At 36.5% G+C, this 20000-nt stretch overlaps 1 protein-coding gene across 6 annotated transcripts in view; it reads left to right on the top strand.

Annotated features, from left to right (window-relative positions):
• The first annotated feature begins 528 nt into the window (after positions 1 to 528).
• The window catches only part of LOC106877091 (uncharacterized), a 39581-nt gene continuing 20109 nt past the window's right edge, over positions 529 to 20000 (top strand). For 2 of the 6 annotated variants that reach the window (XM_089355155.1, XM_089355156.1), the window contains exon 1: positions 531 to 663. The gene's annotated coding sequence lies outside the window, so the exon portion shown is untranslated. Of the gene's footprint in view, positions 693 to 2448; positions 4458 to 20000 lie in introns of those variants that run through there. The other 4 variants (XM_089355161.1, XM_089355157.1, XM_089355160.1 and 1 more) reach the window with 4 other exon arrangements.

Genomic DNA, 20000 nt, shown 5'->3' with positions numbered 1-20000 from the left:
GCATGGTTCTAATGCATGACTGGATGCTATACTCTGCCTATCTCTGTACCCAGCTGTTCACAATTAAAAAAAGTGCGGTGTCGACTGAGACATCGATTTCAAGTACCTGTAATGTCATACAAACGATTCAACTGACCATAACTCTCCCCTGCAAAAATTAGCCATAACTGTGTTACAAGAAATCACTAAAGGCAGCCCTTAGTAATAATGAATATATAAATTACATTTGAACGAAAATTTAATTAGTTCAAAAGAATAAAAACTTAGTGAGAAATGTATGAAACGAATGCGATAAAAATATCTCATATGATTTGCAAAATTCAGTAATAATAATCACATAACAAGCTTGAATTTAAAGCACCATCGCATATATGGTATATCAAACCTTACTTTTTCTTTTTCAGCTTTCTCTGCTTTTAATTTACGCACAATTTCACCTTGGTCTTTGATTGCCTGTTTAACTGCGGCTTTTTCTTGCTCGGCCATGGTGATGAGATGAGGGCAACTGAAAGGTCATTTCCGGTAAACGGTGCATTTAATGATGCAATCGTTCGGGAGACAGGGAGGTTACTATATACGAGGAGAATGAGCCTTGTTTTCCTTCTCTCTGATATTGATAAAATATCAGTAAATGTATGGAACCCAGTGAAGAATTCGTGGGACGTAAGTGAAATAACGTTACTATATTTACGGTAAATGTTTACATTAGTACCTAACCTAAAACAAGAATGGCACAATTCAGAAATCGGAATCAATCTGGCTAGAATGATTGCAATTTACAAAATTTCATGTGGGTCGGTTAATACATAGTTTAACTCCCCCTCACCAAATCAAAACTGAAAACGTAGTCAGATGGGTGTAAAAATATGTAGAAAACGAATATGAAAACAAAAATCTGTGCAGACGAACGGGGGTGGGGGAGAGGATTTTCAGAAAATTCACAACATCCGATTTCTCCCTCATAACTTTCATGAAAATGGATATATGTTGATGAAATTTTATAGAAATACTGTTCAAATGGCATAGATTACGATTATAAAGAAATTTATGGGAAAATGTTTTCTGTAGGGGTGCAGAGAGGATTTCGGAAAATCGGATCTTGTGAATTTTCCGAAAGTTCCCCCACCCCCCACGTTCGTCTGCACAAATTTTTGTTTTCATATTCGTTTTCTACATTTTTTTACACCTGTTTGACTGTGTAACATTGTTGGGTTAGATTGTTTGTTTCTCTTGTTATTTAATCGTCTTGATGTGGCAAAACTATGATCAAATGTGTTCCAGTCTACTTGATATTTACTTTATTCTGTTCGACTATGACAACATAATTCAGTAAATCGTTCAGACATTATGTTAAGGACGATTTTAATAAGATGGTGTGGGGAGATTTGGCTGCTATTTGTAGCAAGCGGAGCGAAACCATGGTAATTACCTGACGGCATCCAAATGGTCGACCAGATACCGGTACTACTAAAGCAGCACGGACCCGAACGCGCAGTCGTGCGTCCGTGCTAGCTAGTCGTGAGTGGTCGATCCTAACCCTAACCCTAACCCGCGTGTGCAAATGAATACGGGTTAGGGTTAGAATCGACCACTCACGACTAGCTAGCGCGGACGCGCGACTGCGCGTTCGGGACCGTGCTGCTTTAGTAGTACCCAGATACCTACGCATGTGTTCACTTTGTTTCCAGAAAAATTGATGTTTTTAATGAGACTTTCTATAAATATGCTTCAGATGGTATAGAATCCGATTATATCAGAAATTGTAATGAAAATTTTTTTTTTTCTGGAGGCGACATGTGGGATAGAGTTGCTAAAGAGGTCACAGGACGTGTAATGAAAGAGCTTTAACAAAAAGAAATTAAAATAATAATAAAGTTGAAGGGAAGACCAAATATATAGTGCGTGTGTTTAATTAGCAAAATATGACCATCCCCAAGTATAACAATACCTATCTTAACAGATGATTTCACATCAAGAATCTTGCTAAACAAATACATAAATGTGACTGAGGCCTTTTGCAACACACCATGCTTGAGAAGACCTGTCAAGCCAAGTGAGATCATAGTCGTGGCCATGCCAGTGTTTTGTAACTGGCACTCATGCCAATGGCACGTAAAAAGCACCCACTACACTCTTGGAGTGGTTGGCGTTAGGAAGGACATCCAGCTTAGAAACCATGACAAATCAGATTGAAACCTGGTACAGCTCCCCCAGCTTACCAGTTTTCAGTCAAACCATACAGCATGGAAAACAGATGTTAAATGATGATGATATATTAGATAAAGATAGTTATGGGGTTATCTAGGGCTTCGCATCCGTAAAGTACTTAGCTCTTCAGACCCTAATAGCCAGTGGCCTATAACCACTATTCAAAGTGGAGGGAGAAAAGACCAGTTGTTGAAAACATGGACAAAGGAGAAGGGTTAAATGCAAGGGATTGTCTCCCTTAGACTACTATCTGTAATCGACCCGGTCAGTCTGTGGGTTCCAGGATTTCAGCAGCAATCTCATGAAGTGTAAATAGGGTCTGAAGACTTCCATCCTGGAATTTAAGATGTTCTCCGAGTTGAGGAAGTTCTTTAATATCCTTGCCCATTCGTTCCCGTTGATGTAAGGGTCTGGTTTTTCTAGGATCTTCCATGAGATTACGTGTGGAGTCCCTTTGTCCTTCAGGCGTCACACATGGCTGGCCAACATGGCATATTGTCTCTCTCGGACCCTAAACAAAGATCTATTGTTGGAGAGGCGCTGCTTGAAGGTGTTTCCGTAAACATCCAGTGTATCTTCGAGTTGCTACTTCTGTTGTTGTTGGTATTCTTAATGCTGGTGTGGGACGTCCCCTACGCCAGCATTATGACGTCTAAAATGGGGTAAAATGAGTAACGACTAATTTCAGTTATTTCTTCTCTTTAACTACACGGTGTGTAAATATATCATGAAGGGGACACTCCAGCAGATTGTGAAGAAGCTATAGAGAATATTTTATGTTGATTTTTTTTTTTTTTTTAGTTAGTCGAGTTTCATTGATTTCATATCATGTGTCATTTTCTCCTGATTCTCTTTCATTTGACTTAGGTGTTTAAAATTTGTTTTGCATTTCTGATGTTTATGGATGGATACTGATGTGTATGAATGTGTTTTCAAATGTGATTCTAGAGAATAGAAGTGGCAAATTTATATTATCTTGTCTTATTCATTTTGCCCCAGCCAAATTTGTCTATTATATGTTCAAAGAGAACAACGATAATTTTCTGAAATAGTGATCATATTATGTTAAAATACTTTTAAAGCATTTAGGGAAGGACATTTGCTTAGCTGATATAGTTTTTGGAAGGTTATGAACATTTATAAAAAATATATATTTTGTCCCAAGGTCAAAAATGCAGTAAAAACATTCCATTTTGCAACCTCACTCCACATATATGCATACGTTTTTTTTTTGTTTTTAAGGAAATATTCTTTTATTGGAATGTATGTATATGGTACATATATAATGCAAAATCACATTAAAAATACCAATCCAAATCCAGGAGAAAAAAATGGAAAAAGAGGAACAAAGAAAGAAAAAAGAAAGGGAAAAAATCACCAATGCAACACCAATTGCCTCAATTGGTTACACATCACAAAGTTCAACAGAACCTACTGAAACAAGCCAACATGCTTGCAGCATTACCATGGTTGATGGTGAGGCAAAGGTGTTGGGACAGCCAAGCACCCGCATGGGCATCACCTGACATCTCAGTGAGGCAAGCTGTCAACAATGACAAGAACTTTGCCATTAGTGGCGCAGCTCAATCAAACGTCTCAAACACTACAGGCTGGAAAAAATGGTTCACTGACAGGTCCCAGTACTTCAGAATTTTGTTTCATTTTGTTATGGAAGAAGTGATTCTCCCATTTACTGCAGCATCTAGGATGTGAGGGGGAGCTACGGTGTCCCAGATGAGGCACCTATATCTTACCTGGGAACAAAGGATAAGGACCATCTGGTCTCTTCCCATCACTTCTGCATAATCCCACCAGCTCCAAAACTGAGAGGATATTAACCCGTGCCAGGGCCTGCTTAATGATTAAGTTTAGCTCGGTGTGACAAACCAACCAATATTTAGGCAGCAAGACAAACCATGAAAACTTGCTGAGTTGTGGAGCATACTACAACAACATCTCAGTTCTCCACAGACGTTAGCTCCCACTCTGAGTGCAATGAAGATGCAGAGCTCATCTAGCTTGAGTAGACCACCAACATTAGCTGCAGGCAAGGCATCAATCCAGTCCTCTGAGAATTTTGCACTAGCAGAAGGCAACATCTTGAAAATTGACCAAAGGGAGAGTTGAAAGTGGGACTGAGCGCAGATTGTCCCATACTCTCTGCTTCCGTCTATCTTCAACTGTATGTATATGTGCAAACAGAAAGAAAGCAAAGACAAGATTTTCAGATAATGACTATTTAAGTATAGGTATGTAGATTACAGTATCTTCACATCTTTTTCCTTCTTCTGTAGATTTTCTTTCTCTCCTTTATTCCATATCTAATATCCCCCACCTAGATCATAAGTAATAGAATATCCTTTCAGCTGCAACACACTCATAATTAATAGAACACTACTCAGCATCTCTCCTGATGGTTTGGAGCTATATACGAATTACTAAAATGCATATAATTAATCAATCTTTTCAACTCTCTTCACTCATTTATTTAATATTATATTTGGTTCCTTCATTCCTGAGCCCTACAATTTCACTACATCTAAACTTAGTAAATATATGTCCCTAATCTATTTATTTTTGATTTATCATTTCAAATCTTATCCCTCAGTTCCCAATGAGCATACACTTCATTAACACCACAAATTTTTATATTTTATATTTAATATTATGGGCATCTACTTCTAGTATCACTACAACCAGACGAGTCCCAAATCTCCCCTCACTTCCATTATTATCAGGCTCCCTTTAGCATGAGATCTTCATTATCTTTTACAACTACTTCATTACCATCACTATCTTATCCCTCCCATTTTTGCTAACTCTGGCCTGCCTTGGTGGTCATTTGATATGTTATTCTTCATCCCTTTACCTGTCTTTATACATGCACCCACTAACCTCTCTCGACTCGCATACCCCACTATACTGACTACTATATATCTACTCTACTACATCCACCTGTCTTTCCTCCTGACTATAGTATAATATTCCTATTCTATCCTCATTCATTCTCTATTCAAAACTGGTACAGGTAACTTTCACTATTATCATCGAACATTCTCATTTGAAGCTGCTGTTGGATATTACCTATAACTGTATTCTTCATTTGATCATGGATCTACCTAACGTATCCTTCCCCCATTCTTGACAAACTGGAATACACTAATATCTTCGATTGAGGACTTACCCTCACTTTTACATCTCTCTGATGATAGTATACTCAGCCTATGAAATCCTTACTCAGTTTGATGATCCACACACTTGGCTATTCCAGAAACAACTGTAAGAGACTCTATATTCTGTATGACGGAAAAATAGGATCTTGTGAATTTTCCGAAAGTCCTCCCCCCCCCCCGGGTCGTTAACACATCCCAGGCTGGTTAATTTTTTTTTTTCCCCGGGTGAAGGTCTTTAGTGCCACTGGTCTTTTACGTGACATCTCGATTGATTTCCAATTCCAAACTAAACTAATTTTCGTGTGGTGTAAACTTATTTTGGTAAAGTAAAATAAGTTGACTTACTTCCCTTTGATTCTTTTATTAGTTATCTCCCCCTTAATTTTTATTTACTTTTTTACACACGTAAACTGAATAATTACCAAAAAAGCGTATTAAACGAATGTGAAAACAAAAATTTGCGTCAATGAACCTCATAAATTTTAGGAAAATAGATATTGTTCAATTAAATTTTATATAAATACCGTTCAAACGGTATAGATAACGATTATAAAGAAATTTGTGGGGGAAATTTTTTCCAAGGGTGTGAGGAAAGGGCTTGGATCTTTCTGAATTGACGGGCACCATTTGTTTTCTTAACGAAGCACTTTCAAACTTGGGATACTGGTAGAACGTGTCATATAAAACATCTTTTTCTCTTAGCCTTCTTAACAAAAATTTCTACATCGCAAGTTATTTCATGTTAAAGTTGTCGAATTTCTGTAATTTCAACCAATCACTGAATACAGCTACTGCTGTTTTTGTAAACAATAATCTTTGCCAGTGTCAAGATCATTATTCCTTGTTAATTATATCGTTATTCTCTAGTAAGGGTTTTAGGGTTAGGGTTAGGGTTATGAGTTAGGTTATGGCAAAAATAATCATAACCCTAACCCTAAAACTAACCCTAAAGCTAAAACCAGTACAAACACACGAACGATGTCATAAATAACAGTACCGCCGATAGTTGTTGTTGACAAACAATGGCACTAATTTTATTCAAGGGAAAAGATCCCATTACACCGCTAGAATATGTTGTTTATATTTCATAGCAGTAATTGTTTTCACCTCAATAGACATCAGTGATTGGTTAAAATTATTGAAATACGACAATTTTTTACATGAAATATCTGCGAATACAAAAATTTTTATCTGTTCTATAACACAAAATATACAAGTATACAAAGTTTGAAAGTGTTTCGGTACCAAAAACACTACATAAAATATAAATGAAAAGTGGTGCCTGTCAGTTCAGAAAGATCCGAGGGCTTTCGGAAAATTCACACTATCCGATTATTTTCTCTCATTACTTTTAGGAAAATGAATATCTTTTAATGAAATTTTATATAAATACAATAGAATTTTAACTGTAAGAACTTTTAGTTTCCATTAGAGGTGACAGATTAGGCTAATTCTACTGTAGAAATCTTGTTCTGTACTTTTCCAAGTGTAATAACTTACGAATATTATCATGCATGCGCCCGCATTGGGACTAAAAATGAAACTAAACATTCCGGGGAAATACAAAACTAGACTTGGGTATTCTGAATAAACGAGCAGCTCGATTAATTAATTTCCTTTAACTAAACACTTTCAAACTACGTATGCTGGTAGAATGTGTCATAAAGAATATCTTTTACTCTTAGCGTTGTTGAGAAAAGTTTCTATTTTCGAAGTTATTTCGTGTTGTATTTTGGTAATTTAAACTAATCAATGACGTGTATTCAGCTGAATAAAATTACTGCTGTTGTTTGTCAACAACAACTTCCGGCGGTGTATATTTCGTTTATCACAGTTATTTATGACGTATTTAATCTCAGTTACATTCGTATGAATTAACGAGAGTATCAGAAGCATGTTTACTTCATGACACCACCATAATTGTTCGTGCATTTCCGCTGCTTTTAGGTTTTTTTTATCCTGTTTTTCAGCTACTATTTTCTGAAAGACTTCCCCCCCCCCTATTTTCTTGCAAATTATTGTGGGGTTTTTTTGTGAGTTTTTTTTTTTTTTTTTTTTTTTCGAAAAACCCAGCTTTTCGGATACAGAGATTCCAGAAAATTGCCAGAAATCGGAATTTTGAAAGTCGCTTATTAAATTTCATTATATGGAAATATAAGTTTAGTAAAAGACTTTTATAGGAATAAGGATAATACTGTCAAAAGGATTAATGCCAATGATGCAAGAAAGTTGCATTTTCAATTTTCATTTTATTAATACAAATATCTAGTACATTTCCTTTCAGTCAGCTCATAGGTGTTGATTTAAGTCGTCTATGAGTACTACCAAACATTTCATTTTCAATTTATGCTGTTCTCTACAGACTTCAGTAGTTTCACTTTCTGGATCATAAAACAAAACGCATTAGTTGATTACAACACACCAGTGAATTAATTCCATGATGCAACAAACTCAATATTAGATTGAGATTTAAGGTGGCGAACTGGCAGAATTGTAAGCAAGCCAGTCATTTTATCCGTCTACACTTTCCGAGTTCAAATTCCGCCGATGTCAACTTTGTCTTTCATTCTTTTAGGGTCAATGAAATAAGTACCAGTTAAACACTGACATCGATGTAATCGACTTACCCCTACTGAAATTGCTGGCCATTTTATGAGAAACAAACATTAATAATTAATATTATAAAGTTTAATAAGGGGCTCAAATTTTACCCCCTCCCTCAATTTTAAATTTTGAAATATTTTATCCATTCATTTATTTGTCTATCAATTTTTTTATAAAATATATTTGTCAACTAAATGTGGCGGTCCTATAGAAGACAGTGTTACTGTTATTTTTAGCTCCAGGAAGGCATTCATAGCTAGATAGATATCTTTTTATACACATATCTATATGCTTATTGAATTTAAAATTTTGAAAACCTGGTTTCTTCCATATTTGGAATCTAGGGAAACAAATTTTCGAAAACGTTCAAAATTTTAAATGGGTGGTGGGGTTTTTTTTTTTTTTTTTTTTTTTTTTTGCATATTTGTAAACCCCGACATCTAAAACCTAAGAATCCAAAACAAAATGCAATTTTTCAGGAAGAGGTGCAAAACTACATTAACCTCCATCGCTTTTTTTAGTTAGCTCTCCCTTAATTTTTATTTACTTTTTTTACGCGTGTAAACTTAACAAGTACCCACATTTTTTACACCTGTTACACTTGTTTTTTTTTTTTTTGTTTTGGTGGTCGGGTGTAAAAGTAAATGTTAACCAAACTATCTTGGGCGTGTGCTATTGAAAACAATTTTGAAAATTTATGATTTTTTCAACCCTGCTCCCACTCCACCCCTTCCCATTGTTTCTGCTTATGATTTTAAAATATTGGAGAGCCTGAGAAAGTCGTTGCTGGGATTTATCCACAGTCATTTAAGAAAGAAGTATGTGAAAGATTTATTTTAATAGCATACTTTCCTGTTAGTGAATGTTTTTTTCTTACACGCGTGGGAACGCGCCACCTCTCTTGGTTGTGTATGGTTGTGGAGGTGTGGGGTAAAGATTTAACTTGCAAATTTTTTTGTTGCTTAAATCCCAGCAATGTGTTACACATCAATATTCCATAAAATGGGTTTTTAAGAGGGGGAAAATATTGAAAAACATTAATATATGTTAGAGTGACAAAGAAATTTTTTTTCTATAAAAAGATGCCCTCCATCATTTTGAAGGCTGTGGTGAAAAAATATTGGGAAAATCCCCGTCAAAACGAAAAAAATCGAGCTTATGTCAGCATCCTGATCTGAAACTCTGCTGGCTAAAGTTACATAACTTTAAATGCCCATAACTTTTTTTTCATATTAATAATTAAATTTTTGGCAGAGGTAAAAGGACATGGACTGCATCCCGTTTATGCCTTTTTTAAAAACTTTTTTCTACAGAAACCCACTATTTTGACTGCGGAGATTCCAAATCTGCAAAAAAATTTGCATTTCAAAATTTAAATTGCTCCCCACCCCAATTTCTTCATTTTTCAATTTTTTCAGAAAATTACTTTTTGCGAAATATGAAGGAAAATATGGAGATTATGATTCTGAAAAAAAAAAATTTATTAACTTTCAATTTTTCCAAAAAAAAAAATTTTTTTCTTTTTTGGAAATTCATATTTTGAAAGTTGATCTTCAATTTGGCTGTTGTTTCTAGCTTGTCGGACTTTCCGGTTGGAACGTACTTAACAATTGAAGATCTTGAAAAACGTGATTCGTCGTTTAGCTGCTGTTTCTAGCATGTCGGATTTTCTGTTTAGATACTTTTTATGTCTGCTATTTTAGTATAATTCTACGCAGGAGTGGCTGTGTGGTAAGTGGCTTGCTTACCAACCACATGGTTCCGGGTTCAGTCCCACTGCGTGGCACCTTGGGCAAGTGTCTTCTACTATAGCCTCGGGCCGATCAAAGCCTTGTGAGTGGATTTGGTAGATGGAAACTGAAAGAAGCCCGTCGTATATATGTATATATATATGTATGTGTGTATATGTTGTGTGTCTGTGTTTGTCCCCCCCAACATCGCTTGACAACCGATGCTGGTGTGTTTAGGTCTCGTAACCTAGCGGTTCGGCAAAAAGAGACCGATAGAATAAGTACTAGGCTTACAAAGAATAAGTCCTGGGGTCGATTTGATTCGACTAAAGGCGGTGCTCCAGCATGGCCGCAGTCAAATGACTGAAACAAGTAAAAGAATAAGAGAATGCGCAAAACATTAGTAGAGAAAACACTTTAATTTCTCATTCTGTCATAGATGCGCATTAATTTTTTTTTTTTTTGAAAAATTGAAATTTTACAAAAAAATTTTTTTCATAATCATAATCTCTGTATTTTTCAACGTATTTCGCCCCCACCCCCCCAAAAAAACCGAAAGAGGGGTGCAGTCCATGCCCTTTACCTCTACCAATTTTTTTTATTTATAGCATTTAAATACAAAGAAACAGAAAAAGGGAGATAAAAAAGAAAAGAAAAGCAGCTTGCAAAACTACATCAAAATATTTTTAAGAATAATCTGAAAACCTTCAAGTGGTTGGAAGAAATTTAACATGATCCATTAACCCTATGCTGTTAAAATAAATTTAACACTTTTTCAAAAACTCCTTTTTAAATACTTTCATTTAACAACATTGTCATTGATTGAATGTTTAATTGCTACTTATACTTCTGCTTTCTTGTTTTAGTTTCTTGTGCTTTTTTATTAATTTATTTGGGGGGGGGGGGGGGGGTAATATATATTTTATTCAAAATATGAAAAAGAATATATTTTACAAAAGAAAAACAAAAAGAAGGGAGGAAAAAACATTAATGCAGCACCAAATGCCTCAATTGGTTGTACACTACAAGGTTCAATGGAACCTACTGAAGCAAGCTCGTGACATTACCATGGACGATGGCAAGGCTTAAAGCATTGGAGAAGCCAAGCACCCTCATGGGCATCACCTGACATTTCAGTGAGGCGAGCTGCCAATAATGACAAGAACTTCACCATTAGTGGCCCAATCCCTCCAAATGTCTCAAATGTCACAGGCTGGAAGAGATAGCTCACTGTAACGTCCCAATACTTCAGGGTTTTGTTCCATTTGGTTACAGAAGCAGTGACCCTCCCATTTACTGCATCATCCAGGATGTGGGCAGGAGCGAAAGAGTTACAGATTATGGTGTCCCAAACGAGGCACCTACTTCTTACTCAGGGACAGAGAGTAAGACCATATGGTTTCTTCCTATCACTTCTGGATAATCCTGCAAGCTCCAGAACTGAGGAGATATTAATCCAAGCCAGGCCCACTTAATGATTAAGTTTAGCTCAGAGTGATGAGTGAAACAACCAACATTTAGGCTGTATGACAGACCGTTTCTTTGTTTCCTTCTATCTTCTTTTTAACAGACATATTTTTGCAAATTTCACACTCCGTTTCCCAATTTGCTGCAAACCCCTTATTTTTGTTCAGAAAAAGGGTGAGTGGGAAACCAGACCACCCCCATCCCAGAATCATTGGGTAAATTGTTTTTTTTTTTCCACTGAATGAATTATGGTGACCTCCTAATATACCATAAAACTCTTTTTTGGGTCTTGAAAACAGGGTGGTGTGGAACCCTTGGAAATTTCACCCCCTCCCCTTTTCAAATATTTTTTTGCTGTTTCTTTCTTTACCCATATTTTTAGATAACATTTTGCAGAAATACATTTTCAAGAGAGTGTGGATTACATTAGATTGAAAATTCAAAGAAGTTTGAAATGAATAAGTGAAAATGCAGAGGTTATAGAAGTTAGTGGTAACAAAGTTTGTGGAAAGATAAAGAATGATAAATAATTCATCTAAAAAAACACATTAGTTTGTGTATGTGTGTGAAACAAGTAAAGATACAATATTAAATCAAAATATCTTTTTCCTACCTCTTAAAATCACTGGATATAATATAATATATAATAATCCCAGATTGCTGAATAGATTTGAAAAACTAAAGCACTTTCCCTTTGCAATTTTTTGCGCTGAAATCGGGTAACTAATGCGAGGCTTCCACCGCACTCTACCCCGTTTTCCGTCAGGGTACTTGATTCCACGCAAAAACCAAGTTTTTGTTTCTTAGTGTAAATCATGCAGGTAAAAGTATCAAATAATACCAAACATTCTTCTTACCCCCAACTAGGCTTATACTTTAAAACTGGATATAATATAATATATAATAATCCCAGATTGCTGAATAGATTTGAAAAACTAAAGCACTTTCCCTTTGCAATTTTTTGCGCTGAAATCGGGTAACTAATGCGAGGCTTCCACCGCACTCTACCCCGTTTTCCGTCAGGGTACTTGATTCCACGCAAAAACCAAGTTTTTGTTTCTTAGTGTAAATCATGCAGGTAAAAGTATCAAATAATACCAAACATTCTTCTTACCCCCAACTAGGCTTATACTTTAAAACGTTCAATACAGATTTTCCTACACCCTTTAGGCTTGTTAACTTGTTTATTGGTGACTGAGAGATCTTGTAGTAATTAACCGAAAATATTAAATAAGGAAGTTATCAGACGGTCATCAGATATGCTAAATCGCCCTTAACTTTTTTCTTTTGTTTCTCTCACCATGATACATGAGATCTTTCTAAAAACCTTTTTCTATTACTCAAACAAAAAAATATATATCCAAGTTTTTTCAAACTTTTTCCCATTACACTCAAGTAAAAAAATAATTTATGAATTTCTTACTCTTCAAAATTTTTCTCCCCATCCTGTCAAAAAAGATTTTCCCCACAAATTTCTTTATAACCATAATGTATGCTGTTTGAAAGGTATTTATATAAAACTAGCAGTATAACCCGACCTTGTCCGTGTGTGACTTATTACGCCATCTACGATAAGTATTGCTAGGTGAAAATCAACTAAAAAAGAAAGCCTTACAACGAAAAAACCCTTATGATGTAAATATGTTCATAATTCAAAAGACGATGAAATTAATAGGGAAAGTCTGAAGGCTGTTTTCCGTAAAATTATTAAGCATACGTAAATTTCATCCGTCTAATTGGCTATAGAAATGCTTGTACAAAACAACTTTTTGCACTGCCCTGATTATACATAGCAGGGTAATCCCTTTTCGCAGGAGCTAGGGCGGCAATTTGTGATGAAGCAATTGCTGGCGATCTGTTGCTACACAGTTTTGCCAGAATTCTATCAGATTGGGCAGAAGATGTTGATGCACCATTTTGCATTATGTTCAAGGTAGCTTCTGGAATGTGGTGAATTGCTGCAGTCTGTTGCCGTCATTTTAAACTGGTTGCTGTCTTTCCCCAGCAAACTCTCTTCTTTGGAGGCATAGTTTATGTATATTTTAAACAGAACAACAAAAGTTATAATAGATGACAGGGTTGGTACTTTTCACATATCTGTAATTTTTCAGATTAACACCCGCACGATTACCCAACCCTAAACCTAATCCTAACACTAACCCTAACACTAACCCTAAACCCTAACCCTAAAACCCTAACCCTGACCCTAAAACCGTAATACTAATCCTAACCGTAACCGTAACCCTAAACCCTAACCCTAACACCCTAGTGAAAATCGTGGTATATTTCCAAAACATTGACGAACATGAGTTATATTTTACTGAATGATTGTGTACTTGCACGTGTATGCGTTTGAGAGAGGAAGAGGTAGAGAGAGGGGGAGAAAGGAATAGAGGTAGTTAAAAGTTTTCTTATGACGGATTCTCTTCACTGCTTATTACTTCATTAGAAATCTACGGGTGCACATAAGCACATAACAGAGAAAAATGAAACAAATATGGACGACTTGCTCCGAAACACCACCGAGTGGGGAACACTTCTCAAAAATAACCTCCAGTTGTATCCTTCAAAATTCCTACATGCTTGAAATGTGCATACATCAAGGTATATTTGTAGAAAATTTCACGAAAAAATATTCATTTTCCTGGAAGTTAAGAGGAATTTAAGTGGAATTTCCGAAAATTGTCCCCCACCCCCTCCCAAAACACTTTCACCGATAATTTTTGTATATTCAGAATCTACATAATAAATAATATATGCATAGAAAATTTCATAAAAAAATATTCATTTTTATGAAAGTTATGACTTTCCAAAGTCGGGGGGTACATCTCTGTAGTTATGTCACATTGATGAACATGAGTTATATTTTTGTGAATGATTGTGTTTACTTGCACATGTATGCGTTTGAGAGAACGAGAGAGGAAGAGGGGGAGAAATGAATAGAGAACGAGAGCAATGTGTATGTTGTTGTCACAGATCACGTATGTGTGGTTGTGTGTGTTTTTACATAACAATGTTATGAAAAATAGGTAAAGAATACTGAGAGGAAAGTTTAATCTATGACGTTGTATGTATCGCTTTCTCTCTCTCTCTCTCTCTCTCTCTCTCTCTCTCTCTCTCTCTCTCCTTCTTTTACTCTTACTCTCTATATTTTTATGTTGAGCGCGTGTGTAAGAACGGCGTTCCAGGTAGAAGGGAAGAAACATAAAAGTTGCTAGAAACAACAGCCAAATCTCCCTTAAATCACACAAAGTAAACGGAATTTAAAAAATCTAATTACTGCACTGGAAAGTTCACATTGAGAAAATTCCATTGATGTAAAAATTTTTACGAAAAAGTGGAAAATGTGGATTTCTATAAACTTTTAAAAAGGCTTCACACAGACACACAACTTCAGCTTTATATATTAAGATTTCATCAAAAGATATCCATTTTCCTCAAAGTTATGAGGGAAAAACATCAGAGCGTGTGAATTTTCCGAAAGTCCTCTCCCCACCCTCCCGTTGCTTTGCGTGCTTTTTTTTTCTGGGCCGATAAATTAAGTACCAGATAAGTACTGGAGTTGATTTGGTTGACTTAACCCCCACCACCAGATTTCAAGCCCTGTGCCTACAGTATAAAGGATTATTATTATTATTTCCTGATACTTCCATTGCTATTATATATGAGTGTTCATGAAATATCTCTATTATTTGTTTCATATATTTGATATCAGTGATAATTTTTTAGCACCATTTCTTGTGATATTCATGCCTTTCTCAACAGTAACATTTATATAAAGGTATATTCATTTGACAGAGGAATTCTCTACAAATTTGTTAAATATTCCATATTTGTCAAAATTCATAAAGCTGGAATTCAGGGAATTACCATATGTATGACTATTAAATTTCTTTGTTTTTTAATGCTTTTCAGAAGTCTTTGTTTCTGAGTTATGTACAATTTCATTTGGCCTTGAATTGCCTGTCTGGTTGTTTTCTCTTATTGAATTATGGTATTAAGACATTAGCAACAAGTTGGGTGCATCTGGTATCAATTGCATTGTCTTGTTTAATGTTGCAATATTGCAGTCATAAAAGATCAAGTTTTTTCAGAGTACTAGATTAAAAAAGAAACATGCAGTAATCTATCCATGCATTGCTGAAAATTTAAATAAAACATATGTCTACAAAAAGGCATTGAACTAATTGTCATCAGTGCTATTTCTTAATCTGTGAACATCATCATCATCATCATCATCATCGTTTAACATCCACTTTCCATGCTTGCATGGGTTGGACAGTTTGACTGAGGACTGGTGAGCCAGATGGCTGCACCAGGTTCCAATCTGATCTGTCAGAGTTTCTACAGCTGGATGCCCTTTCCAACGCCAACCACTCTGAAAGTGTAGTGGGTGCTTTTACATGCCACCGGTACTGGCGACGGCCACGCTCAAATGGTGTTTTTTTATGTGCCACCTGCACAGGAAATAATAATAATAATAATATATCCTTTCTATTGTAGGCACAAGGCCTGAAATTTTGGGGGGCGGGGTATGTCAATCACATCAACCCCAGTACTTGACTGGTACTTAATTTATCGACCCTGAAAAGATGAAAGGCAAAGTCAACCTTGGCAGAATTTAGGGTTAAGAGGCTAATCAATTACAACTTCAGTGCTCAACTGGTACTTATTTTGTAGCCCATATATAGATGAAATGAAAGACAAAATTGACATCAGCAGAATTTGAACTCCAAATAAAATGACAAATGAAATGCTGCTAATTATTTTTATCCGTCATACTAATGATTCTGCCAGCTCACAGCCTCAATAATAATAAAAATAAATAATAATGATAAAAAGATAGTAATTATTATTATTATTATTAAGGCAGTGAGCTGGCAGAATACTTAACACACTGGATGAAATGTTTAGCTGTATTTATTTTGTCTGCTGCTGCAGCTACATTCTGACTTCAAATTCCACCGAAGTCGACTTTGCCTTTCATCCTTTCAGGGTCAATAAATTAAGTACCAGTGAAACACTGGGCTCGATGTAATCAACTAGTCTCCTCCCGCAAAATTTCAAGGCCTTGTGCCCTCAGTGGAAAGGATTATTATTATTATTATTATTATTATTATTATTACAGCTCAACAGGGTGAGTTCAAATTCATCTGAGTTTGACTTGCATCCTTTTTCAATAAGTACCAGTCAAGAACTGGGGGGGGTCATTGTAATTGACTTGCCTCCTCCCCTCAAAATTACTGACCTTTTGCCAAAATTACAGAATTATTATTGATATTCTTATTATTTTGTATTAACTTGAGAATGAATGGTCCGTGAATATTAAATATCACTTAAGATCGGCAAAATTCAGAAATCACAATTACACAATAATCTAGAACTAAAAGTATTTTATTATCACACACACGTACATATATAAATTCATAAAAAAAAAAAGACCTTACTTTTTCTTCTCCGGCATTCTTTCTTTTTAATTGTTGCAAAAATTCAGTTTGGTCTTGCACTGCCTTTTCAAGAGATGCAATCTCTTCTTCAGCCATTGTTGCTTTAATAGTTAGTAATGATCACATGCTAATATATAGCCTTATGGTTTTGAATGATGCAATATAGGCTGTGAGAGGGGTCTGAGTGAGGTAGGTAACAATTCCAAGAAAAGATGATGTAATCAGGACACCTATTAAAATACCTTATTTAGTATATCCTGTTTATTGAATTGAAATACCTCTCCTATCAACTACACCTATAAACTTTTAGTATTCTGAGGTTGACAGCATAAAGCAAAGAGCAAGTACTAGGCAGAATTTAATTCACTATATCTTCTGCAGACATACAAACATAAATTTAAATTGTGTTATCACACACATTCATTGCTAACCATAGTTCTGTTTGAAGTTGTAAATCATATACTAGAACAGAACATTATGACATTGGGCGGTGCAGTTGCGTGGCAAGGAAGGCCTGAGGCAGTGAATAGGATTTCTAAAGTACTTGATAAAAACCTATACCCTGTTTTTTCACTTGAAATTCCTTTGTTGTCAGCTTAGCTCTTATCTCCATTATGCTGGGATCCGCAACATAAGCACAAACCAAGTGCTGGCATTAATTTAAACAACAGTATCGTCATCACTATTTTAACAGACACTTTTCCATGCTGCTAGAAATCAGATGGAATTTGTTGAGGAAGATTTTCTATGACCAGGTGCTTTCCCTATCAGCAACCTTCACTTGTTTCCAACTAAAGTAATATTTTCCTATGTCTGACAAAGAGCACAGGAAGCACACACATACATATACATGCATACACACACCCATGCATGACAGGTTTCTTTCAGTTTCTGTCTACCAAATCGACTCACAAGGTAAATGACATTTAACCAAGGTGTCACACAGCAGGACTCAAACCATGTGGATGGGAATCAAGTTATATCTGCACCTATTCTCTGCATATCTTGAAAGCTTGGACAAATAAGAATCAGTCACAGATTAGACAATAGTAAGTTTATTGAAGCAGTGAAGGACTGGATGCATTAGTGTTTAGTTCTTTATTAGTTACCATCATTTTAGTTGATAATAAAAAATATCATTAACGTACATGGGGCTGAGTGAAAATATAATGGCCCATTAGTCCCAAATTGGTTTTGTGATTCAGTCAATCCAAACATGGCAAAACTGCTTTCTCAACCCATCTGAAAAATATAATTCTTCAACTGTGACTAATTCCCTGGGCCACAAACAAATTCATATTTTCCTACTCCTACAAAATGTAATAAGCAGAAAACAATATTTTGTATTTGTATTTGGTTTCCAAGGTTCTTTATGTGAATTCGTGTGCTGAAGCTTATTCTATTGTGTCTACGGAGTGTCATTCTGTTTTAATGCCTTATTAATTAACACTCACCGGTTCGATTTCCACTCATTTACTCATTTATTTTTTTCTAAAATTTTTGTTACTTCTTGTAATCTCTTTAATAGTCATTGACTTTGTCCAACTATTGAAGTCTTCAGTAGTTGTTTACTCTGTCTGAAAATTTTAGAAAAAAAAACGTAAATGAGTGGAAATTGAACCGGTAACTGTGTTGATTAATAAGGCATTAAAACAGTATGACTCTCTCCAGAAACAATTAAATATATATATCATTATCATCATCATCATCGACATTTAACATCTGCTTTCCATGCTGGCATGGGTTGGATGGTTTGACTGAGGACTGGTGAGCCAGAACACTGCACCAGGCTCAGTCTGATCTGGCAAAGTTTCTACAGCTGGATGCCCTACCTAACGTCAACCACTCCGAGAGTGTAGTGGGTGCTTTTATGTACCACCGACACGAGGGCCAGTCAGGTGGTTCTGGCAACGACCATGCTCAAAAAGTGTTTTTTACGTGCTACCTGCATGGGAGCCAGTCCAGTGACACTGGCAATGACCATGCTCAAATGTTGCTTCTCATGTGCCAGTAAGGCAACGCTGGCAATGATCATGCTCAAATGGTGCTTTTTACGTGCCACCAGCACGGGTGCCAATCCGTGGCCCTTGCAACAATCATACTCAGATGTGCTTTTAACATTCCACTGACATGAGTGCCAATCAAGCGGTACTGTCATCAGCCATGTCAGCGATTTTGATTTCACTTGCCTCAATAGGTCATTGCAAGCAAAGTATATTGTCCAATGAATGAGGAGTATTCATAAGTGGGCTGGTTACACCCACTAGCATAGGCCATGGGCTATGGTTTCACTTGGCTTGTCGGGTCTTCTCAAGCACAGCATATTTCCAAAGGTCTCAGTCACTAGTCATTGTCTCAGTAAGGCCCAATTTTCGAAGGTCATGCTTCGCCACCTCATCCCAGGTTTTCCTGGGTCTACCTCTTCCACAGGTTCCCTCAACTGCTAGGGTGTGATACCTTTTCACACAGCTGTCATTCATTCGCAACACATGACCATACGAGCACAGTCGTCTTTCTTGCACACCACATCTGTTGCTTCTTAAATACAACTTTTCTCTCAGGGTGTTTACACTCTGTCGTGTATGCATTACACATCCAGTAGAGCATACTGGCTTCATTCCTTGCAAGCTAACGCATGTCCTCAGCAGTCACGGCCCATGTTTCACTTCAATGTAGCATGGCTGTTTGTACATGTGTGTGTGTATATATATATGTATATAGGAGAAGAAAATGGATATAATAACAAGGGTCCCTCCCACCCCCTCCACCAGTACCAGAAGTTCCTATTTTCTCCACCAGTACCGGAAGTTCCTATTTACTCCACCAGTACTGGAAGTTCCTATACTCTCCACCAGTACCATAAGTTCCTGGCTGTCTCCCATGAACACTTCTAAAGGCTTCATGCCACCCCCCACCCCCATTTAGGGTTTATCTCCTATGTAAGGTAGCGATCATATAGTGCAAAATATTGTGTAGTGGATGCAGGTTGAAATGAATGCTACTGATTGTTCATGAATTCTGCAAAATGCAAGCTTTCTTTTCAGGTACATGACGCGGCCATTCCCCGCCCCAGGGACTCATGGGCCCATACCTCCCACACCCTCAGGGTTGGCACTCTCAACGTCGGCACACTGAAAAGTAGGTCTGGTGAGATTGTTGAGATGCTTGAACGGAGACATGTCGATATCTGCTGCCTCCAAGAAGTAAGATGGAGAGGAGGTTCCGCTAGGTTCCTCACAGGCAAAGAACACAGGTACAAGATTTTCTGGGCAGGGAACACAGACAGATAAGGTAATCGAGGTAGCCAGAGTATGCAATAGAATACCTAAGATTAGATTAGTCCTTCACTATGGGTTAGCAACCATTATCTT

Source organism: Octopus bimaculoides, chromosome 7 (genome assembly GCF_046866305.1).
Source record: "Octopus bimaculoides isolate indiv1 chromosome 7, ASM4686630v1, whole genome shotgun sequence".
NCBI lineage: Eukaryota > Metazoa > Mollusca > Cephalopoda > Octopoda > Octopodidae > Octopus > Octopus bimaculoides.
Note: the sequence above shows the minus strand (reverse complement) of the source record. Positions and strands in the feature narration are given on the sequence as shown.